Source organism: Condylura cristata, unplaced genomic scaffold (assembly GCF_000260355.1).
Source record: "Condylura cristata isolate star-nosed mole 26May11 unplaced genomic scaffold, ConCri1.0 scaffold00014, whole genome shotgun sequence".
In the NCBI taxonomy this organism is placed as follows: domain Eukaryota; kingdom Metazoa; phylum Chordata; class Mammalia; order Eulipotyphla; family Talpidae; genus Condylura; species Condylura cristata.
This window is the reverse complement of record NW_004567115.1, coordinates 10,469,297-10,494,349: the sequence shown is the minus strand read 5'-3', so window position 1 is coordinate 10,494,349 and position 25,053 is coordinate 10,469,297.

Below are 25,053 nucleotides of genomic sequence, written 5' to 3'. Positions count from 1 at the left end.
AGGAGTCTTATAAAGTATTATAAACATGCAAGGCATTACATTTATGTAAGTGCTTAATAACTAATTTTACATGAAGATAATGATGTTATTTGATACTTAAGTTTTCTTAGCATTTTCCAGATTTCTGAGTTAGACAATTTATTTAATCCTTAACTCTAGCTCTCTATTGTGTAGGCTGGAAGAGAATACGTGGTCTGCTCAAGAAATTTAGTGAACAATGAAATAGGTAGAAAGGCACAGTTTAGACTTGTCTAAAGTATTAACTTCTTATGGAGAACTTAAATCAGGTGTAGTCATACAAATATGGTAGAGACTGCTTTCTCAGTTTATAGTTTAGAGATGGACTTGGGGGGAAATAACTTCTGCTATTATTGATAGACAGGCAAAATTAGATTATTATATATAATGCTGGTGCCTGAGCAATTTTTATACTCACATTTAACCACTCTTAAGTGGGTTTCACCTAAGAGTCTTCTGAGTAGGTAGCAGATCAAATAGTTATCAATCAGAACAGACCTCCTTCTTAGAATTCCAAAGCCCACAGCCCTTTCCTGATGAGGATGATCTGAACCAAATGCTGGAGGCTCTCTGGGTAGACCTTGGCAGTCACTTGAAAGTACTCACTAACTAGCTTAAGAAGCACCTTACCCACCTTACCCCACTGCCAAACTTCTGAGAGTCCACCCCTACCACTCCACGGACTGAGAGACCACAGCCTACACTTAAGTGCTCACTTTCACTTTGTAGCTGAGAACCTTAAGCAGATGTCTAAATCCTCTGGGAATCCAGGTAACTGCTCAGTAAAGTGGTATGTTCTTCACAGGGGTTATTGTGAGGACAATATATAGGAAGGAGTGCAGTTTTCTATGAGCTGGTCACTCATGGAAAATTAATGCTTTCATGATGGTCTATAAACATTGGAAAATCTGTCCCTGAATCTATTTCCTCGACTAAAAATAAGAAATTTCTTTAACACTATCATTTTGCAAGGGCAACTGGTATGGTAACAATTGATATCAGCCATCAACAGTTTGTCAGTGGTAGGATCTTATACACATTAGAATTCTGAGACAAGAGTCCCTAATTAGCAGGACTTTATGGGCACTTGGTGGTACCAGAAGATGTATACTGACTGAGGACAGCCGAGAGTGGCCCAGATGGACAGCTACCACTTTACATCAGTAGATAGATCATCAGATCTTCCAACCAGCAGAGCCTGATTTCTATCAAAAGAGAGTCACCCAGCTGGAACAGACTAGGTCTGAGAGACTCTTAAACGTAACACAATGGGGCAAATAGCAAAGGAAGGTTTTCTTAATAACTAACATAAAAGCATTTGACCATTAGGAGAGGCTAAAGACAGGCAGCTGTGGCTAACCCTTTCAGGACAGACATCAGGGGGTTCCAAGGGGAACCATGGGGAACACATGGGGAGTAGGAATGCATATGACATTCATGAAAAGACTGCACTTCAGGGACTGAGTTTGACTGGGCTGGAGTATGGGGGCAGGCACGGGGAAGGATGCTCTGGGAAGGCCCATGCATCGTAGAACAAAATTAGGGCCCTTGGTTACAAGGTAGGGGGTTCAGACATTTAAGTCAGAATTATAGCAATAGTCCTGGAATTTACTTTCAGATTAGGATGTAAATAGCAGCCAGTCCCACAAGACTGAAATCCAGGAGGCTATTGGAACCTGATAGGTCAAGAGTACAGATAGGCTGAGCTTTAGGTGGAGATAGTTGAAGGCGAGTTGGGAGAAAAAAAATTGGCCACTGTGGACTTTCAGCTGCCATACCAGAGGCAGGCAGCCAAATGGGCAGTGCCAGGATAACGATGGGAAGTGATATTGGCAGGTTCTGCTCATTTGAGGGTCTGTCACAGGCACGCACCTGCCCGAGAGGGCAGATAGGTCCACAAGGGCCCTAGTCTGGAGCCTGTGAGCCACTGAAGGCATAATACATCCGATCGCATCCTAAGATCTAGGTCCTCTCCACTTTGGAAAATTAACCCTCTGCCCTTTATTTAACCCTGCTACTACTTTAATGGGAAAAGTCTTGCTTTTGTGGGGTGGAAGGATGATGAGGGGAATAGAGCAGAGCTGCAAAAAGATAAAACTTCTTCAAACTTTCCAAAAGTTCTTAATATGTGATTCCTGATCTAGACAGACATGAAGAACACATTTCTCCCCTTTAATCTTGAACATAATTAATCACGTTTAATATGTACTTGCTATAAATTATGTTATCCTGTGCTGACTATTATTGCATTACCTTTAAGTAGCACCAACAAACCCTTCCAGTCCATGTCCGCATATTTTCTTCTTCCCCTTCCCCACCTTGATCCTCCTAGCCCCCTCTGCCAAAGGCCCATTAAAGAAATCATTTCCCACCCTGCCCCCAACAGCACAACACACCTGGTAATAAATAATATGATCATTGCCTAACAGGCACTTGGAAGAGCCCTGTGATAAATAAAGAGACTTCTCATCTCTCCACAGGCTGCAGCGAGGGCTGGCAGAGGAGAGTTGCTATTAAAGAACTCACATAGCCACAGGCAAATTCTCTTCCCGCATCTCCTTGTGGAGACCTTTTCTTAAAAGCTGAGATTGCTCTGATGGTTCAAGGTGCTATTGAGCTCTAACCAGGGACAATTACAAGACTCCAGTCACAGCATCTGAAGCGATGCTTGTGTCTGATAAGGTTGCTGGCAAATAATGCGGAGGAGAGAGGCCTGATAATGGCTTGCTGAAAGGCTGGGACGAGGCATCTTTGCCAGAGCCTGACGACACAAGCAACTGCCTTACAGGAAGCCCCCCCACCAATTCTTTTCCATTTTTATTGCATTAAAAATCTACTCTCTAAACATGCGCTTCAGAAATGATTTTTCCCCCTAGCTCCAAGCTAGTAATACTCCTCACTGACTGATTTTATATCATGAGAGGTTTTGAGCATAATTCTGCTTTTCTCATTCAGTTTTTTTTTTCAATTTTGTATGAAGAAAATCAGAGATAGAACAATTGTATTTTGTACTTTCTCTTCCTGTGGATATTCTACATAATTTTCTGCTTTACTTAATTCTTTGTTTTCAAAAACCTTTCACACACACACGCACAAAGAAATGCATATACACACGCGCGCACGCACACACCATTTTTCTATGATATTTTCTTTTTCACTTTTTATTTTCCTTTCTGTGGCTTGTTGTCTTTGGAATCTCTCTCTGTCACTCTCTCTCTAGTCGGATTTGTTTAAACTAGATTTCCCAGGTTAACTACACTTTGCAATTTAGAGCATTCAGCAAACACAATTAAAGGACAAAAGATGTGACGTAGTACAAAGACATCTTAAAGTAGAGCAACTGAAGATAATTGAGGGCAGGGATGTATAGGAGAGATATTATTAATTTGCATTTCTCAGTGTCCAGATGCCTAGATTTCCCACCTGCTCAAGGCAGAATAGGGTGGGATGCTTTGATGGCTATGACTTCACCCCTGTGATTCTGCCATTTCTCCTCTCACTTTTGGGCTCTAAGAGAGGTCACTAGCTTAGTAAAGTGTCTCTAAGGACTCTGACTGTGAATCATATACCTGTCTACCACCTTCCGTGTGTGTGGGGGTGGGGTGGCGCCCTCCCGTGTGTGGGGGGGTGGCGCGCCCCCGTGTGTGTGGGGGTGGGGGGGGAGCAATATCAGTCAGCCAGGGCTGTTCTCAGTCTCAGTCACATACTCTCTCACCCATTGTTTGAAGCTATTTTTAAGTGAAGCAAGAGTACATGCTCAAGAAGATGTGTGGGAACTGGTTGGTTCCTGACTCAAAGAACTTGGGATCCACAAAGGATGAATGGCACAATCATCTACAAGTCAAGTCTGGGTGATGCAGTACAGAACACCAGGTGCTGAGACAACACACAGTATCAGAAAAATGGGGAGGGCTTGAGTAGTCAGTGCTGTCATAGAGGGCAAAGTGGGATTTATATGGGCCTTAGGGGATGAAAAGTATCTCTTCTTGACCATGGACTTCCAGAGAGAACTTTTTGACTTCCAGTCCTCTCTCAAGGGCTTGCTCCATGATTAGGTAATGCCTGGAATTTGCTGCATGGGAAGGCAAACATTTATTTCTATGATTCTATCTTACAGGCCCTATTTTGCATCTCGATGGATACTTATTCAGAACAAAAGGTATAGGATCTGTCAGTACTTCAGTACTGATGGTCTATGACCATCTTTCACAGAAGTGGCATAATGTCAGAGCTGCTCCCACATGGCTAATGAGGAAGCAAGAAATTAGAAGACACCTAGAAAGCATGATGCCCAGATTCTGTCCTCATTGCCTGTAAATCACCATCATCAACTTTGAACAATCCTTTTCATCCCCAAGTTTCCATTTCCTCATCTCTTCTGAAGATTTGATGAGGTGAAGCCTGAGATTCTTTTGGGCTGCAGCCTGCAAGGTGCTGATGGCCTCATTTACTGGCCCTGCAGAAGCTGATGGGGTTGAGTAGTTGGCAACTGAAAACACTGTCTCCTTATTTGCATAAAAGACTAACAGGATAGTCATGCCATCATTTTGTGTGTGTGTGTGTGTGTGTGTAGCTGGTAGATAATATCCAAGCAGGCATGTAGAAATAGAGATTTCTAGACACAGAAAGGAACACAAGGCTTTCTCTCCTCTCATGTAGAACCTCACCTGAAGGGAAAGGCTGAGGATAGTGCTTGAAAACAGAATTACTGCCGTTTAAAAAGCAGGATTTGAAGTAATAGGGAAGAAGCAGGAGGCTAATTAGGCAAAAAACAACATGAATTAGGCACACAGACACAAATCTGTAGCTTTCATTACTGTAGGACCATCAGACCCTCAAATGGTAAACCAAAGTCCAGACCAGCTGCATGATTCATAAGGCCCAGTGTAAAATAAAACTATGGAATCTCTTAAACATTTATTAATAATCTGGGGCCCTCCCTGATGGCGCAAAGGGTTAGGACATAGCACTGCAAGTGAGCCTCAACTGCTTCAGTGAAAGTTCGATCCCCAGCACGCCCACATGGCGTGGCGGACCTCTTCTGACCCACTCACTGCTCCCCTCAGCAGTGTACTTCATCAGTCAGCCTGTTCAGCTCCCCACTCTGTCTCTGGTGAAGCCTCTCACCTCCCCTGCACCTGTGGCTGTACCCCAGTTTTCTATGAATGAATAAATAAATCTTTTAAAAATTTATTAATAATCTCAATGGATAATGGCAGAACATTAACTCTAGTTCAGGACCCTTGTAAGCTCAAGGGCTTGTGCTGCTGCACAGGTTGCAGACTCATGAAGTCTGTTGCTGGCAGCCCCCAGAGGAGGATGCTTCCTACTGACCTACCAGAATGAGGGAAGGTCATTTTGCTTCCTTTGCGCAGTGAGTTCACATTGCATCCATCCCACTGGGGTCCAGACACAAAGTGAGTATAGGATTGAAATTTCCTAGGTGACTATCAGCTAAAGTATGCTCTAGAATGATTGCTCATTGTAGGATTATATTTTATGACTTGGTGTTATTTTCTTGTTCAGAAGGCATAATAGCTAATATATGTAGTTTGTACATGCAATTTAGATCCCTAATTTCAATACAAAAAGAATGTTTGAGATTGATATTCTGTGCTATATTAGAAGATGTCAGGGGTGCTGGTCTTCAAGACATGATGATGATCATTCATCATAGCAGGCCCAGAAGTACCTCTCCCTAGGGCTATTTTTCATTCATCCTAAAGTACAACTTCATGTATCTGGACACAGCAAAATGAACTTCTTTGGATCACACCCATGTCATTTTCAGCCTTAGTTTTTTCAAGTTTCAGTTTTAGTATTCACAGTTTAACAGTGACCCAAAGATACATATACCATTTTAGTTAACATTTTTTCCTAAGGCACAAATTTGAATTGGGAGCTCCAGGCTGGAAAGAAGAAACAGAATTCATTCTGGGCAGCAGTCCACATCTGCCTTTCATCATGGCTTCGTTCATCATTATCTATATCATTTATAAGACTCATTCTATGGTGCAGCTGTATTTACAAAGGATTTATAAGGGACTTAGAGTATACTTCTCTGTAATGCTGTGGGATAAATGTGAGTCGAATTTGTCATTTGTTCAGACTTATTTTCTTCAGATGTGTCTGACATAGTAAACTTTTGATGAATTTCTCCTTCTACATCTCTGTTTTTATGCTCAGTTTCTCTTCTTACTTGTTGGTTTATATCTTATTCTTCTTTCTAACAATCCTACAGTCTGACCTCTTTCAACATTAGCTGTTTCCTATATTGGTCGCATCGCAGGGACTCAGTCATCATATGCACCAAAGGAAATAAGTGTGTTTAACACAGAGACCCCGTTAGCCTAGTTTGCTTTGAGTGGAAAGATTTGCAAAGAATATTGTAATGTCAATTAAATACTTGGTTCTCCAGTAGTTAATGCTAACATGAAAAGGTAAGATTTATAAGTCCAATGACTTTCCTAGATTTTAGAAAAAGACTTAAGAATTGCTGTTTATCAGGTAACTTATTTTTAAAGAGCTAAGGCTCTTTTATGCTAGAAAATCCCTGGAATTCCATACTGATCACTCAAAAAACCCAACTCTGTGCATTAAATAGACTGTGAGACCTCTGTTTTGTTCCTTGAGGATATTTATATAAAGCCTTGTACATGAAAAGCAGTATGAGGACTAACAATGCTGAAGCCTTTGTTATTAAAGAAAGACCAAGCAGCTGCTTTTCTGACAGAGACGTTTTCTGTGTGCTCCTGAAGAACTTTTGAACACCAATATATGCTCTCTCCACACAGCCCCTTAGTGAAGAGGGTCTCTCAGAGTTCCATGCTTCCTTCCAAAGAGCCATGGCTCTTTTCAGAAGTGTGCAAGTACTAAAGCCCTCACTGACTCAAGAGTTTAGTGTAGGGGAATCTCTCGTGTCTTTTTTTTTAAAAGCATGCAAGAAAAAATTCTCAACTTTCTAGAGTTCTAAAACATATTTTTTAAATTAAAAATTTTAAGCTGAGGATTTACAAATCAGCTATTAACTTTTAAGAGTTTCATTATAGTTTAAAAAAATCATAATTACTAGAGGTAGGGGGGTGGGGTGCCTACTTTATTCCTAATGGAAACTATACATATAGATGAAGTGTCTATATAAAAAATGGAACTTATGATTATATTAATACTGTCTAACTGATATTCAATAACTCACCCTTCTATTTCCTATTGTTCATTTTTAAATACTTCAAAAAGAATTCTAATCAAGTGGAAATTAATAGGGGAGGAAAGACTGGGGCTGGCAGGAGAAGGTTCTAATCCCACTATCTCTTAATATTTCAAAGTCTCTTTTATTTTCTTAATAAAAGGGCAAGAGAAAGAGAGGGAGAGAGAGAAAAGGGAATTAATCCAGTGCTCTGAACTGTCCTCTCATCTTAATGCTTTAAATAAATTCTAAGAGAATATTACACATGAGAAGGTTATTTCTGGCCAATGGCCAGTCTTTACTTTTGCTTCTCTACTTTTTACTGTCTTTTTCTTCCTCCCCCTTATTTTACCTGTCTTTGGTTCCCTCTTTTCTCCACTCCCAACCTATTAAAATGCCCAAGTGAGAGCTATATTTAAAGTCCATTTCCCCCCGATACAATCAGGCCACGCATTTCTGCCTCCACTTTCTTCCCCACTCCATCACCTGGAGGTACTGCTCCCTTCCACACACTGGACATTTCTGCCTGTGTTTCTGGCCTTATTTTTCCTTCATTTCCTCTATTGTATTTTTCCTTCTTCCCTCAAAGCCTATTTATCCTTTGAGTCCTACCTTCTCTGTAAAAATATCTCTGTTGCTTCTTAAAATTATAATAATAATAAAACTGAATATTTATTTGGCAATTCCAGTGTGCTAGGCAATTTACTTGCATTGTATCATTTAATCCTCTCAGAAACCCTCCACAGATTATCCCAACTTTGTAGGCAAGGACTTGGACTAGGAAAAGGTTAAATCAGTTGTCAAAGGTATATGACTTTTTAATGGGAATCGGAAGTTGGGATCTAACCATTGCCTCCTCTCTTAGCCTTGAAACACAAATGCACTTAGAGTCAAAAGCCACATGATATAGTAATTTAAACTTCTGTATTTCATATGACAATATCAATTTTAAAACAAATTGATAAAGTTTATGGAGGAGACAGCCATATCGTTGTATGGCCAGGATCACATTTGGGGGAGGTACTGTAGATTCTCAGTGCTTACCTAAAGGTCTGGCTTTCCCTAACATAAACATGCATGCATTTAGTCACCATGTAAACCCAGTTTAGAGATATGCATTATCTTGCTAAAAGTTGAGTTAAAAGCAGTGTTGGGCCCTCCCTGGTGGCGCAGTGGGTTAAAACACAGCACTAAGAAGTCAAAGCCACTTCCGCATGAGTTCAATCCCTGCCTGCCCCGGAGGTGACCACATGGCGTGGCAGACCTCTCCTGACCCGCCCACTGCTCCCCTCAGCAGTGTACTTCGTCCATCTGCCTGTTCTGCTCCCCACTCTGTCTCTGGTGAATCCTCTCACCCTCCGCATCTCTGGCCTGTACCCCAGTTCTGTATGAATAAATAAATAAATCTTTAAAAAAAAAAAAAGCAGTGTTGGACACAGTGACACTAGACATATTATCAATTGACTTATTGATTGATTCATTTACTCATTTAATAAAAACCCAATGGAGCACTCTAATGTGCCAGATTCTATTATAGTGGGAAATATAACAATAAAGAAAATAAACAAAAAGTCATGCCCTCATTGTGTTGCCCATGTTCTAGTTGGGTGAAACATTTATAAAAATGAGAAAAGTAAAATGTATGAGGTATTAGGGATCAATAAATTTCTACAGAAAATGTAAATGGGAGAAGACTAGGGAACTGGTAGAAGAGGGGAGTAGATGTAATTTTAAGTCAAATGATAAGGGAAATCCTCACTGAACACCGACATGAAAGAGAAAAGGAAAGTGGATATCTGGGTCAGTAGTCAGGGAGAGTAACAACAATACAAAGATAGAAAGAGGCTTGATATGTTCAGGAACCAGCAAGGTGGTCAGGATAATTCATTAGTAGAGAAATTATATCACCTAAGTACATATGTCTCTAAATCCAATAAAGGAATAACATCTATGATCTACAAAGAAGTCAGACAACTCAACAATAAGAACATAACACAACCAGAAAATTGGTAGACTGCAAGCCAGCCGCAGCCACTTCAGGGTGAGTTTGATCCCCAGCCCCATAGGTGATCCACGTGGTGTGGCAGACCTCTCCTGATCCACTCACTGCTCCCCTCAGCAGTGTACTTTCTGGATCTGCTTGTCCTGCTTCCCATTCTGTCTCTGGTGAAGACTCTCACTGCCTTTGCACCTCTGACTTGCACGCCAATTCTGTATGCATAAATAAATCAATCTTTCTTTAAAAAATGGGCAGAAGGTCTGATGGACACTTCTCCAAAAAAAGAGATACACAGATTACCATCTCTTATCATCAGGGAAATGGCAATTCAAACCACAATGGAATATAAGTTAAAGCTATGAGAATGAGTGACCTATATCAAGACCAGAAACAAAAAGTGTTGGTGAGGTTGTGGTGAAAAATGAACCCTCATACACTGCTGTGAGGAATATAGACTGTTCCAGTTCTATGGACAAAAGTATATAGGTTTCTCAAAATATTCAAATTAATCTACCATAGATTCAGCAATTCCACTCCTAGTACTCTACCAGAAGAATATAAAAACACTAATTCAAATGGCTATATAAACTGTTATGTTCATTGCAGCTCTATTTATGCTAGCCAAATTATGGAAACAACTTAACTACCCAAGGACAGATAAATGGATTAAGGAAATGTCATACATATGCATAATAATAAAGCTCAGCTATAACAAAAGATGAAATGCTACCATTGTTGACAATTTGGATGGAGTTAGAGAGGATCATGCTGAATAAAATAAGTCAGAAGGAAAAAGACAATTACTGGATGGTGTCACTTACACATGGAATACAGGAAAACCAAACAAAGATGCAGCAGAATTAAACCAAAGCAAATTTTAGAAATCTGACTGTAAATGAAGACTACCTGAAGGGAAGTGTGAAGGGGTAGAAACCCCAAAGCAAGGGGACCCAATAGATATAGTGTAAGACTGTGGGTATTTGGGTGTGTTACCACAGAAATGTGGTAACACACTTCTGAAGAAATGTGAACCTATACCCCTAAATAATATACAGTGTTGTAAGCCAAAGTTATCTCAATAAAAAATATGTGCATGTATATGTGTGTGTGTAAAAATTAATATATTTATATATTTAAGTAAATATATAAGTACATATATATACTTATATATTTACTTTAAAAAATAACCACCTTTATGAGGGAGGCAAATTCTTAGGACAGGGAAGACACACAGGGAAGTGAGGGGTGAAGGAAGGAACCAGGGCAAGATGATGTTGACTCCTCTAGACTCTGCCTCATGGAGAGATTGGAATAGATAGGGACATTCAGGGACCTGAAGGACAGCTCCAGAAGTTGTGCTGGCCCATTTCTTGGGAGGGAGAAAGGTGAGGAAAGGTATTGGTGGTCTCCCTGCCATCACCTGTCTCCTATTTGTCAAATGTCATCCTACAGGTATATAAACATCACTACCCACGCCACTGCCGTTGCCTGAGACTTCCAGGTTGTGAGACTGGGCTTCCTCATCCAGTTCCCATATTTGTGGTGTCTAAAAGTGGGTAAGAAGTCGGGGACCAGACCTACCTCTGGTTAGACTGCCTCCCCAGCAGCAGCTAAGGGGCAGGAGCCAGTAGCCCTAGGCTAGCAACTGGCTGATTCCAAGCAGTGGAAAATGTGGGATATGGGTGGAGTTGGTAGGCAGGGACAGCAGGTAAGCAGAGCACGGGACTGAAGGCCTGGGCATGCCAATACTGAAGGGATCCAAAGAAGCATATAAGATGTATAAATATAATCAGTAAACCATGTTTTTTAAGAACAAATGCTAAGGTAATTTTAAAATAAATGAGTCAGAAGCTCATTTCCTCTAAATTGAAATAAACTGTATAGAAGTTATAATTGTATTGAAGGAGTATTAGTGAGATGTGTGTGTGTGTGTGTGTCCTGTGCCAAAAGAAGAGTGATAGATGGATTGGGAGAACAACCTAATCTGTATCTTAGAAAATAGGTGAGGATCTGGCATTCTCTCAGGAACACCAACATAAAATGTTAAGTTACTCTAAACAGATCTGTTTCCACTACAAGTGTGTCCCACAGAAGTGAAAGTCAATGGCAGGGTATGGAAAACTAGGTCAGAGGATTTTTAAAAATCAACAAAATTTAACTCACTGGATATGACTGAATCTCATACTTTTAAAAACTGGCAATTGGGGAAGGGGGCAAGTTGATGAATTTAATCATGACTGAAAAAAATCACTGTATGAATATTATACAAGTTATCTAAAATACTACATAACATGCTCTGCTACATACATATATTCCTTCAATTTTCAAATCATTTTGTTATTGGAGAGATATAGTCATAAAAGAAACTCCAAATATTTAATTTAGTGAAATGTAATATTATTTATAAAGTGAAACAAGTCTAGAAGGAACAGAAGCATATAAACATATAACCAAGTATATCACGATAGCAGAACTGTATGTGCCTCATTTTTGTGTATATCATGAAACCCCCTTTATAAAGATGAAATTTTGAATGGCCTATATTCTTTTTCCCCCCATACTTTCTGCTTCTAAACCTGAAGACAGTCTACTCTGGCTATATTTTCTGGCCTCACTCTGATCTGCCATCGCTCTGAAAAAAATAATTTTAAGAAAATCAGTCAATGAAACTGGTATTTTTCAACCTTAATTTGGCAGCACAGTAAGATAGATCATGTGTGCTTGTAAGCCAACTATCTCATTAAGAAGTCTCTGAGAGTTGACAGCTAGATGGGGAGAAGACTAAGGCTTCATTTTACATCCAAGTAAGCCTAAGTCTAGAGAGCAAAAGAGATACACCCATTGTCTCACGAGAGACTGTTGGCTTCTATCTGTAAGGAATTTTAAGTATCTGTGTTCATTTCTCCACATAGGAAGTATGAATAAAGAGTTTTAGATTTCAATTGAAACAAGCACCCCCTATATTATTTATTTATTATTTATTGTGGCACAAGAAATTACCTTCAAGCTTAGTAGCTTAAAATAATATTTTTCACTTACAGTTTCTTATGATCAGGAAACTAGGAGGAGCTTAAGTATGTGTTCCTGGCTTGGGATCTTTCATTTGCAGTCAAGATATTGGCTGGGGCTTCAGTCTTTTGATAGCTTAATTGAAGCTGGAGGATTTGCTTATTACAACATGAATCCCTCAATGACTTCTGGTTGGAAGGCTCAGTTTCCTTGCACATGGGCCCCTCAACTAGGTTGTCAGCCTCATGACATGGCAATTGGCTTCTGCCAGAGCAGGAAATCCAAGAGAAAGGCGGAAACCACTGTACTTTTTATTACTTAGACTAAGTAAGTTCATTGCTGAGGAGATGAGCCTCATTATGCTGGACTCTCAATTCCTCAACCTTTCCATTGGCAATGATCATTCTGTCTCCACCCTATTGGTCCACATCTATGATCACTCTATGTATGTTTTACTTCCATATTCACTAATTCAAGCGTTTGACTTTCTGATCATTATCTTCTCTCCTTTGCCATTTGTCACAGTTAATTTTATGTATCAATTTGACTAGACTATGGTTGCCATTTTGGGATTCTTTTTGTTAAATACCAATCTATATTCTGCTGTGAATGCAGTTTTTTAGATATGATTAAAATCTAAATCGGTACATACTGGGTAAAACAGATTGCCCACCAGAATGTGGGTGGGCCTCACCTAATCAATGGAAGGCCTTATGAGCAAATACAGGACAGTCCTGAAGAGGGAACTTTGGTTCCAACCTGAAACAGAAATTCTACCTTAGTTTCCTTTAGATCCTTTAAATTCCTTTAGTCTCAAAATTACTGTTATGGCAATTTCCCAGAGAAATCAAATAGCACTCAAAGAGGTAGAGAGAGAGATTTACTTGTCACACCAGTAGGCTCAGTGGGACCAGTCCCAAAAGACTGAGCCCCAAATTGTAGGAATGGTGGCTAGCTACTACTGTGGACAAGCAGTATACCATAGAAACTTTCTGCTCCAGCAATCAGCAGGATCTAAGCAATAGACTCCCCCAAGCAGCAGGCCTGGGAAAGTGGCAAAATCTAAGCAGCAGACTTAGGCAACTTCTTGCTTCATTATAGCATCAATTCTTACCTGAATATACAACCTACCAACCTGGCTTTGATGATTTTAGATGCGCCAACACCTACCAGTACATTTTACAATTTCTTAAATCTTTGTCTCTCTTTTTGTGTGTCTATCTCTCTCTCTCTTCAACATCACATGTCAAAACATATGCTTTCTATTACATAACAATAAACTTTCCTCTTTATTCACTTCAGATTCTTTATTTTGATGACACTGTTTCAGAAACACTATATTGGACACAGTGGGAAAAATGCTAAAAAATTTGCTGAACACCTACAATGTGCCAGTCATAGAGGTAGATACTTGAAAGAAAGAACATAAAGAAGAAAGGAGGGAGAGGAGGAAGGAAGAGAGAAAGTAAGTGAAAGAGGGAGGGAGGGAGGAGTAGAAGGATGAAGGGAGGGAGAGTAGAAGAAAGGAAAGGAGGAAGGAAGAAGGGACCAACTCCTGACTTTTTGTCATTGTTCTCAAAGAAAGCCCCGGTCTGTATGAAGCCAAATATTCACTTTATTTGTGCCTACAAGAGAAAATAATTCACTCAAGCAAATCAGTACCACTCCATTGAAATATGCAATTGCATACCCTGCTGACAATTATACAATAATAATGGCTAAAACCATTATCATTCCACCAAGCCTTCAATCCACCTACTTTCCTTCCTTCTCAGGAGACCATCTTGTTCCTTATCTCATAAAGAGAAGAAAAGTGTTTGTCAGTACTCCTTTATTATTTTTTTATAGTTTATTTTTACGTATTTTTGTGCATTTTTCCATCTCAGTTGCAATCCCCTTTGGTTTCCCATCACCAAATCACCCATGAGTACTCCTTTATTCTTTTTTTTTTAATTTTACAACAGTTTATTTTTACATCATTTTGTACATTTTTTTTCCATCTCAGTTGTAATCCCTGTGAGTTTCTCATCACCTAGTCACCCGTGTGCCATCACCATAATCCCGTGCACTTCCCCCCCCCATGTCCCCCCCCCCGTTTTTGATCCCATTTCCCACTCCACCCCCGCAAAATGTCTCTGGTATATGGTTGTTCATTATTTTTGTTATTTTCTCGCCTGGTCCATTATACTCCTGCTATGAGTGAAACCATCCAGTATTTTTCTTTCTCTTTCTGGCTTATCTCACTAAGCATGATCTTTTCCAGCTCCATCCAAGTTGCTGCAAAAGACTTTTCTCTTTTTGGTTGCTAAGTAATATTCCATTGCATATATGTACCACATCTTTTTTATCCAGTCATCTACTTTTGGGCATTTGGGCTGCTTCCATGTTTTTCCAATTGTAAATAAAGCAGCAATAAACATGGGGGTACAGGTATCTTTTTCAATCAGTGTTTTTGTGTCTTTTGGATAGATACCTAGGAGTGGGATTGCTGGGTCGTAGGGAAGCTCCATGTTTAGCAGTTTGAGGAACCTCCAAACAGTTTTCCATAGTGGTTGTACTAGTTTGCATTCCCACCAGCAGTGCAGGAGAGTTCCTTTTTCTCCACATCCTCGCCAACATTTGTTGTTGCTAGCTGTTTGAATATGTGCCATTCTCACTGGGGTGAGGTGGTATCTCATTGTGGTTTTAATTTGCATCTCCCTTATTATGAGTGATGTTGAAGATTTTTTCATATGCTTGTTGGCCATCTGCATTTCCTCTTTGGAGAAGTGGCTTTTTAGCTCTTCTGCCCATTTTTTGATGGTTTTTTTACTTTATTTTTGTTGAGTTTCATCAGTTCCCTGTATATTTTTGTGATCAGTCCTTTATCACTACTTTTGTGTGAGAAAATGTTTTCCCAATTAGTGGGCTGTCTGTTTTTTGTAATGTCTCTTTTGCTGTACAGAAGCTCTTTAACTTGATGTAGTCCCATTTATTTATCTTTGCCTTCACTATTGTGGCGTTGGGTGCTCTGTTGTTAAAGATGTCACTGAAGTGTATGTTGTGTAGTGTTTGGCCCATCTTTGCTTCTAGGCATTTTATGGTTTCTGTTCTTATGTCTAGGTCTTTAATCCACTTCTAGTTGATTTTTGTGACTGGGTACTCCTTTACTTTTAATCCTCCAACCCTTGCTCATAAGTCTTGAATATTTCCATGCTCTCTTGATGCCACTCCATATAGTCTGGGCACTTTTGAAAGTCCCAGAGTGGGAGAGAGAGGAGATAGAACAATGCAACAGTCTTTGAGATGTCATGTTAAAGATGGATACAAGGGTCGCATAAGAAGTCATTTACAAGGCCAGGGAGCTGGGAGTAGCCAAGAGTGATGGAGTTAGTCTCCTCCATTTGTGAAGTGGAAAATATTAGGTGGAGAGTAAGAGAATTTGAATCCCAAACTATCACTAAGTCATGCAACCTTGATCTCACTTCACCACCTGGAGCCTTACTTGTCACAACTACTACACTGGACTACATGATTGCTGGCATTGCTCTGTGTTTTATGACTGAAGGCTCCACATTTAAAATCTTCTTTGCTGCTACTTACTACAACAGGCCCTTCAGTGATCTTAGGCATCTTACAGTGATGTATTTGGAGGGCAACTCTACCTTCTTCTACTGTACACACACACACTTTTAAGTTACTTTGGTGGTGGTGTTTGTGTGCTTTCCCTATTCAAATCAACAGTTTCATGATTATGCTTGCATTTGAATTATGCTACAGACACATAAAATAAATCAAATAGGTATTCTTTTTCTATACTGTTATCAGCATTCCTGTTTTACAGACAAAAAAAAAAAAAACAAGTCAAAGAGAATGAAAAGCTTGCATAACCTAACTTGATAAGTGTAAATAGGTTTTAGATTAATTGTGCTTTCTGAGTACCTGATTCCAAAACCAGGTTCAGGCAGGGCAGGCAGGTCTTTATCACCTGGAAGACAGAATGTTGTAATTTCCTTTTCTTAGGAATTTCTTTGAAAATCCTCTGATGGCAACAGTTCTTTTCTTTGCCACAGTTGGGAAAACGAATGATGATGCTGGTCCAATTGGAAAAACAGAGTGTGAAATTAGTTGCTGCATTCTGAAACAAGATAATTTAAAACTGTCTTTCCCTCTTGAAAGTGGACAAAACATTTCATCTTCTGATTTCTCCTTCTGAATCCATTGTAACTAAAAATTAGAGTAGATTGAAAACTTGCTTCTTAAGGTATTCCCTAAATCTTCAACCCTAGAGTTAGAACTCTATTGTGAGTTGTTGGTTTTGTTTTATTTTTCCTGTTGAAAATAGAAAAACAAAATAATGACTTTAATCTGGGACTTCAGAAATAGATTCCCTGTTCTATAGTGTAGAACTTGCATTGACCCAAATCCCAGGAATAATAAATATTGTCCACTAGTAAACCAAATTCTTTTTACTGCTTTTAATGATCATTCTAGAAGTGTGTTCTTCTTGCCAGACACTGTACCAGGTCCCGCCTGCTGCCTCCTTTGAGCCTTCTTTATGTTCAACAGCCCCAGGTATCTACCTCCTCGCCTGGATTTTGAATTTTTGGCTAAATCTTTTTAGATGGATACTTCAATGCTGCTTTTTTTTTTTTTTTTTTTTTTTTTTTTGCTTTTCAGAGTGAAACTGCTCTCTTTTTCTGATAATGTAAATATCTTTACTATGAAAAAACTGAACAATATACAAAAATATGAGAAAGTAGTTTCGTAAAAATCACAACTTCTGAAGTCTCTATCATCAACAAATTTGGTGAATCCCTTTTTCATATACACCACTGTGCATTTACATACAAACATTATTTTAGTGACTTGGATATCCCACATACCATTTATATCATGACCATATTTTATGTCATTTTTAGTTTCACATTATCTTTTTGTCCTACAAACTTTCTACCCTATCTATCCAAAGGAAACAACTACATGTAATTTCTCCAATTTTCTGTAAGCATGCATAATCATATTCAGACATATACATATACATATTGGTGGATATTTTTTGGTCATTTTAAAGTGGAATTCTTGGTTTATTTGCACTTTCTTTTTAAATTCTAATTATAAAATTATTTAATTATATATATATTTACACCATTGTACATTTTACAGTAGTGTTTACCCCCTTGTGTATATGCCCCATAGAATTTCATCCCCCAGTTCATCTGCACACCATCACTACTTCTGCACTTTCTTATCCACCATTATCTATTAACATAGCTTATGTCCATAAAAGTCTGTGTAAATATAAGCCCTCCCTAGAGGCACAAGGGGTTAAAGCACAGCACAAAGACACTAAAGCCACTTCAGCATGAGTTCCATACTCCTTCCCCCCCAGAGGTAACCCACATGGCACAGCAGACATCTCTGGTCCCTCCCGCTGCTCCCCTCAGCAGTGTACTTCCTCAGTCAGCCTGTTCTGCTCCCCACTCTGTCTCTGGTGAATCCTCTCACGGCCCCTGTACCTCTGGCCTGTATCCTAGTTCTGCATGCATAAATAAATAAATAAATCTTTAACAAAAAAGTGTGGAAATATAAACATAGTCATTTAAATTATTGATATTATTATCATCATAATTTAAAAGGATTAATCTAATAAAATATTTATTACTTTTGATAAAGTCTGTCTTGGTTAAAATGTGTGTCCCCAAACTCAAAGTTATATATATAAAATCACCTATATCTTCTTTTAAGAACCATTTCACTTTATTATTACATTTGTTTTTTTCCATGTGACATTTTTATATTGTGTAGTGGAGTCCAACATTACCTTTTCCTTCCAATGGAAGCCAGTTGTGTTAGCACTACTTATTAAGAAGATTTTTCTTTTTCAAGTATATGTCACTGTATTTTCAGTAAACTCTTATATCCAAATCTATACCTGGGTCTTTAAATATTTTCCAATGACTTGTCTGTTTCTTTTCTTTCTTTTTTTTTTTTTTTATTCATACATATAGAGGTGGAGTACAGGCCAGAGATGCGGAGGGTTAGAGGATTCACCAGAGACAGAGAGGGAGCAGAACAGGCAGATCTACGAAGTACACTGCTGAGGGGAGCAGTGGGAGGGTCAGGAGAGGTCTGCCACACCATGTGGTCACCTCCGGGGCAGGCAAGGATCGAACTCATGCGGAACAATGTACTCAGAAAATAAAAAAGTTAATATTTTTTTGTGAGGCCAACATGACCTTAATTACAATTTTATGTAGAGAAATCCTAAAGAATCTGCAAAAAAAGTCCTTTTCAGACTATAATTGATTTTTTTCAAACCGATTGATTTTTTTTTTTAGGATATAGGTCAATGAAAAAAACTGAATTTCTTATAATTACAGTAAAACATTGGAATTTAAAATAAAATGTTAAAACATAAATAGCATTGATTCAAGGCAACTAAAATACTCATATATTACTGATAGATATGGAATGTGGTACAGTTACTTGAGAAAAGGACCTGGTTATTTCTCATTATGTTAAATATACGTTTCTCTTAAGTCTCAGCAATTGTGTTCCTATGTTTTTACCCTGTGAAATAAAAACTTACCTGCACGGTTGCTGCAAACTGAAAACAATCAGGTGAAAAGACTGACAAATTTTTGTATCTCCATACCAATAAAATAATATTTAGCAATAAATACAAATAAACCACTCATTATCTAAATGAGTTAATCTTGAGAGGAGAAAGCAAACATTTTTGTATGAAAATGAACAATGATATAAAATTTTAAATGCATTTTAAACTGAGATGTAAGACCCACATTGAATTATCCCATTTATTTGATGTTCCCAAAGAGGCAAAAATACAGAGATAACAAAAAGATCATTACAAGAGTAATAAAAAGTGGTTGACAGAAAGTTTTTTTAGTAACTAAAAACTGGAAATAACCACGGACCCTTCAACAAGAGCATGAATCTCTATCATTGATCTACCTATCTCTCTGTCTGTCTACCTATCTATCAATAATCATCTTTCTGAATATAAGTGTGAGGTGGAGGAGAGGAAAGTGTGAGTTAGTATGTATCTATATGTTTTCTAGCTCCATCTAGAAGAGCACAGGACCCCAGTGGCAAGGAGTATACCTGGTATCCAGGTCTTTGTTTCTAATACCATTTTCCAATAAAAAGAAATAGAATTCTTTGTAGAATTAATTTTTATTTATTTATTTATTCATTCATTCATTCATTTATTTATCTCTTTATTTATTTATACATACATGCATATATACAGAGCTGGGGTACAGGCCAGAGGTGTGGGGGTTGAGAGTATTTACCAGAGATAGAGTAGAGAACAGGACAGGCAGATATACTGAAATACATTGCTGAGGTGAGCAGCAGGTGGGTCAAGAGAGGTCTGCCACACCATGTGGGTCACCTACCTGACCAGGGATTGAACTCATGCTGCAGCGGCCATGGTAGCTTCACAGTGCTGTGCTTTAACCTGTTGTGCCACCAGGGAAGGCCTTGTAGAATTAGTATTATTTTGGTGTTTGCTGACTTCTGCATGTAGTCAAACTGTTGTGTAGTGACTGAGTGTGAGGGTGGAGAGGGACTCAGAGAGATCCAGTTGTTAGTGTGGAAAAGTTCAACAATCCAGTTCTCTGACATCTGAGAGACACAGCATCATCAGTGTGCCTCACACACTATGTTCCAGTCCCAAGGGGTGGAAGGGAGAGTGCAGTTCAGAATGCCTGCCCTCTGATTATCCTTGCTGGGGACTCAGTCTGTGTGGAACACCCCAACTTCTCCACAAGGTTTTCCCCTTTCTCAAGGGAGTGTGCCTCTACACAACCTCCACTTCACTCTCCTCATGTCTTCTGAGTGAACTTACCACTGGTGTCCCCTGCTTCAGGCCAACTTCCAGGTTCTTCTCTCCACCCACCTTCTATTCAATGTAGCATAAATCTCCTCCATGTCAAACCTACTGAAGTCTGCACTGGTGTCTATAGACCAAGGGTTAAAAATGTTATACTCCTATCTGAGAGTCTGTCTGTTCAGTACCTTTGGCTCACAGAGCCATAGCCTCTGAGAATCAAGCCCTGCAGTTGCCATTTCTGGGGCTTATCATCTTATCAGCAGGACTTGTTCCACTGCTTGCCAAGATCTACCAGGTCTGACCTGCTTCTGCCACCCTCCCTATGGCTGGTTGGGGGCTATAGGGGCTCACTGCAGTGGGCCTGCTTCCTGGTCCAAACCCCAGGGTTCACTGAGGTCTGCCAGGGTATCGGTGGAAACAGTTCCTTTCAGGAACCTCCTGGAGCTCACTGAGGTCTTCAGGGGGCCTACCGCCAGCAGAACTGCTTCTAGACCCTTCTCAGACTGGTTAAGGTCTGCACAGATATCTGTGGAAGCCCGTGTGCTGAGTCTGCTTCCAGGACCATGCTGGGGCCCAGAGCTTCCTAATGTCTGTGAAGGGTTACTTTGCAAGGCCTTGCCAGTTCTGCTCTTTGCTTGCAGAACCACTTGAGCTGCAGGAGCTCACTTTGTTTACCCTGGCAGGCAACTTCTTTGGCCTGTTCCACTGCTGGCTGAGGCCATCACCTCTGTCCCTAGGCCCCTGATGTTATTCTGGCATGTGCTGTAATTATTTTACTCCAGGAGGTACTGACTTTGTTCTGCCTTGATGCAGCTGTGAGTGTGTGGAGGAGGTAAGCCCAGGGGCTTCACTCTGGCACCATCGTGACTGTATCCTTTATTATTATTTTTAGCCTTAATATTTTCCTTCCATTTTGTCATTTAGCTATGAATTAAATCTATGTATATTCAAATGTTTTATTGAACATTTTACGTATTTTGCACAAGAGAGTCTTTCTGAATATTTTAGTTTACTTTATTGCCAGAAACCAGATGGTCACATCATGTTAATCTCTCTCTCCAGTTGTTATTCAGATGTTACATCTGTCCATAGTTGATACACTTACTCATTTTCATGGGTAGCCAGGTCGCTGATTATAGCCCTTTAAAGGAATTACAGTTCTTTCTGGCCATCACTACACCCTTCTTCTTTTCAGTGTTCACTACTGAAATCTAATAATTAAAATGAATCTAAACAAAACATAGCAATATCTTCCAGCAGAGAAACAACTACTTGTTATGGATAAATAAAAATGGATTCTTTTTTAAAAAGATTTATTTATTAATGCACACAAGAACTGGGGTACAGGCTAGAGGTGTGGGTGTGTAAGAAGAACAGGAAACTCTACTGAAGTACACTACCGAGGGAAGCAGCAGGTGAGACAGAAGAAGCCTGCCACATCCCTGGCTGGGGATTGATCTTGTGCTGTGGTGGTTGCAGACTGCTTCATAGTGCTGTGTTTAACCCATCACACCACCAGGGAAGGCCCTGAATTCATTTTATAATGAATTTTTTCTTCTCTTTTCCAGTCTGTTTCCAACCTTATAGTAGTAAAGGAACAGTTCACATCTGTAGTAAATCAGAATAGTCAAAAAGGGAATCTGAGTACTTAACAAATAACAGTATCATTTTAGAACATAGGTTATATATCTACTCAGTAGATACATGAGCACCTATCAGCATTTCAGCTAATGAGGCAGACTCAGACCTTGAGGTGCAGTGAACAAGTGTGGTGTGAAATACTAACATATGAGAAATACTAATATATGCACAAACAAAATCAGGCCTATTTTTCTATCCAGTTCTCAAGGGATCTCTTCTTTCTTTCTTTCCTTTTCCTTCCCTAACATGCAACCACAAGAGTGAATACTCTGGGAAGAACCTCAACTCTTCTCTTGGCTGAAAGATTAAATAAAGTGTCCAAAATAACCAACAAAACTCAACAAGTTCCCCCCGCCCTTGGTCCCATTAAAGTAAAATAATTTTCTCAGATGTAACATCTGAATAAAGAGGAATTTATTTAAAATGTCAGGATTACAAATTTTGAATTTTTTGCTAAAGTCTCTCTGCTTAAAATAATGCACTGTCCAATTTACAAGAAGTGGTCCCTTATTAGAGATACGATGTATTCTCAGATAAATTGCTAATTTGTGGCTCACAGGGTTATATATTTAATGCTGTCAAAAAATGAAAGGACACCCCTAACTATCTGCAGTGCCACAGCTCCTGGTTCTGAAAAGGATCTGAGGCAGCTGAGACCCCTGGGTGTTAAATGTAATCTTTGCCTGGGATAAAAGCACAGAGAACTGCTGATCTTTATAAAAAGATCTGTCTCTACCCACTGCCTTCCTTCTCTCTCTTCTACCACAGTGCAGTTCATCGTCAGAAAGCTCAGGATTGAAAATTAAGGAGAAAATGGGTTGTGTTTGTGTCATTTAAAAAAATCTGTAGCCAGACAGGACTCTTTTTTAATGCTTGCTAGAGGAAAGTTCATCATTAAAACAAATATAGCTTCATGATGGTAATGGATAAATTTGACTAGAGAAATAATGGAAAACCTATAGAAAAGCAGGAAATATGTTTCCCCAATCTTTCTGTTATCATCAATTGAATGAAATGTAGTACTGGCTGCCAAAAATAACTACATAAAATACTCATGTAGCACCAATTCCCAATTCTGAGAGTCAGAACTTAAGCCTTTATTTTCACTCTGAGATTTCATCCACTTTTATCGGTATGGATTCAGTGTTGATGACTTTTAGATCTACAACTTCTCTTCTGACCTCTAACCTCCACAGAACATACCTTTGAAGGTCTCTTAAATGTTCCACATGGATATTCAACTGTCAAACCAAATGCAAAAAAATGGAAACAGAGCGTTACCCCTTTCTTCATTATCCTTCTTAGCGAATTCCCTTCCAACTTCATCATTTCATTCAAGGGCACTGGAACTTTTCTGGTTTCACTTGTGAGGATTTGAAGACATCTTTCACTTTACTCTTTTCATTCAGGCCTTAGGACCAAGATGTGATGAAATCACATCATTTCTTTTCTGAAATGGATGTTGCTCTTATTTTCCACTCCCATTGCCAGCACCCTAACCCAAGCTCTCACCACTTCAGGACTCAATTTAAAAGATCTTTCTCTTGTCCCACATACATCTCAGGTCTGGCCTGGGTAATCCTTATCACCCTCCTCGTGGACTTCTCTATATGCCCACCTCTTTCAGTTTGACCCCTTTATCATGAGGAGCAATTTAACTGCCTTAGCTTTCCTGTTTATGTATTTGTATCTTCACTGTTGAAAGTACTTAACTTACAAAGGTGCTTCCTTATTACCTTGAAACACCCAAGCACAGGAGCTAGGGGGATTAAAATGATTTTAAATAATTTTCTTTATCCTTATAAAACTTCCTTTGTCATACTTGGCATATGCTGCAGGTGGACCAGACCTCAGTTCAGACAGTATCCTCATCTGCTGTGACCACACTTATGCCAACTGGTGGCATCATGGTTGCTGGATCACCTGCTGGGAAAGGAACAACACAGGGTGGGTGGAGTGATGTCTGTGTGAAGGAAAGGGGGAGAAGAGGGCAGACTAAGAGAAAAAAGGACTACATTCAACCTTTTAAAATACTTAAAAGTGGCAGATAAAAGGAAAAGGCACTGCTCCCATGATGGGCCTGATAAGAAATGAAAAGTCATTACATTAGAGGTGAGCAGCAAAATGATGCGGTTTGAAATGCACAGGTCGTCCCACACTGAGAACATCAGGAGCCTGAGCTGGCCTACAGCCCCCAGAGAGGCAGGAAAGGAGTCCAACTGCCCCTTAGCCCTGCTCTCAAGCATGCTGCACTCCTTAGCCTGGAATGAGGCATTTAGGACCCAGCAGTGCTGGGGGGCTTTCCTTGGCCCCTGCTTTACAGTGGTTTTCTCACATTTTGTCCCAAGAATAACTTCAATATGAAGAGTCAAAGATTAAAATTTCTGGCACTAAAACGGAAGGATTTCACATCTAATCATTGTGCTGGTGAGTTAGTTGTCTCTATTTGGCTGCTGGAGATGGAAGAAACTCTTATTAACTCAAGTTCAGTTATTGCAAGACCTGTTGCTATGGTACTGGAGACAAAAGTGGGAGCTTTCACCATCAAGGCTGTATGTATATATATGAATCCTTTAAAAAAAAAGATTTTTTAATTTATGCATACAGAACTGGGATATAGGCCAGAGGTGCAGGGGCAGTGAGAGGATTCACCAGAGACAGTGGGGAGCAGAACAGGCGACTGATGAAGTACGGGCTGGTCAGGAAGTTCTGCCGTGCCATGTGGGTCAGCTCCGGGGCAGGCGGGGATCGAACGCATGCTGAAATGGCTTTAGCCTAGTGCTGTGCTTTAACATGCTGTGCCACCAGGGAGGGGCCCTGAATCCTTTTACTTTCCACACAGTTTTACTATGAACTGAAAATTGCTCTAAAAGTAAATTTTTTATCAATAAATATTAGGTAATGAAGAGATAAACAGGATAATAAAATAAGGTATGCTAATAATAAGGTGTGTGTTGGGGAGAACTACTTGACAAAGTGGTGACAGCATTCCTTTAGGAAGGAGTGATACTTAATCTAAAACCAGAATGATAAAGAAATGGACCCTTATGACCATGAAGGTACAGCTGACCTGACTGAGGTTAGAATCTAGAATCACAGCAGAAACCCTGTGTGAGGAACAAGATTTACCCAGGAGACAGAAGACTAGTGTCTGGCATATGATGTGAGAAGTAGAGGAAGGTGAGAGATAAGAGAGATAAGAGATGCAGGCAGGCGCTAGATCCTTTAGAAAGCAGATGGCCTTATGGGTCAGCACAAAGCCACACATTTCATTTTGAGTCATTTTGGAGATGGAGAGTAATGGAAGGCAAAATAGTGCATCTGCTTGACCTTTCTGGTACCTTTACTTCTTTCCCTTTG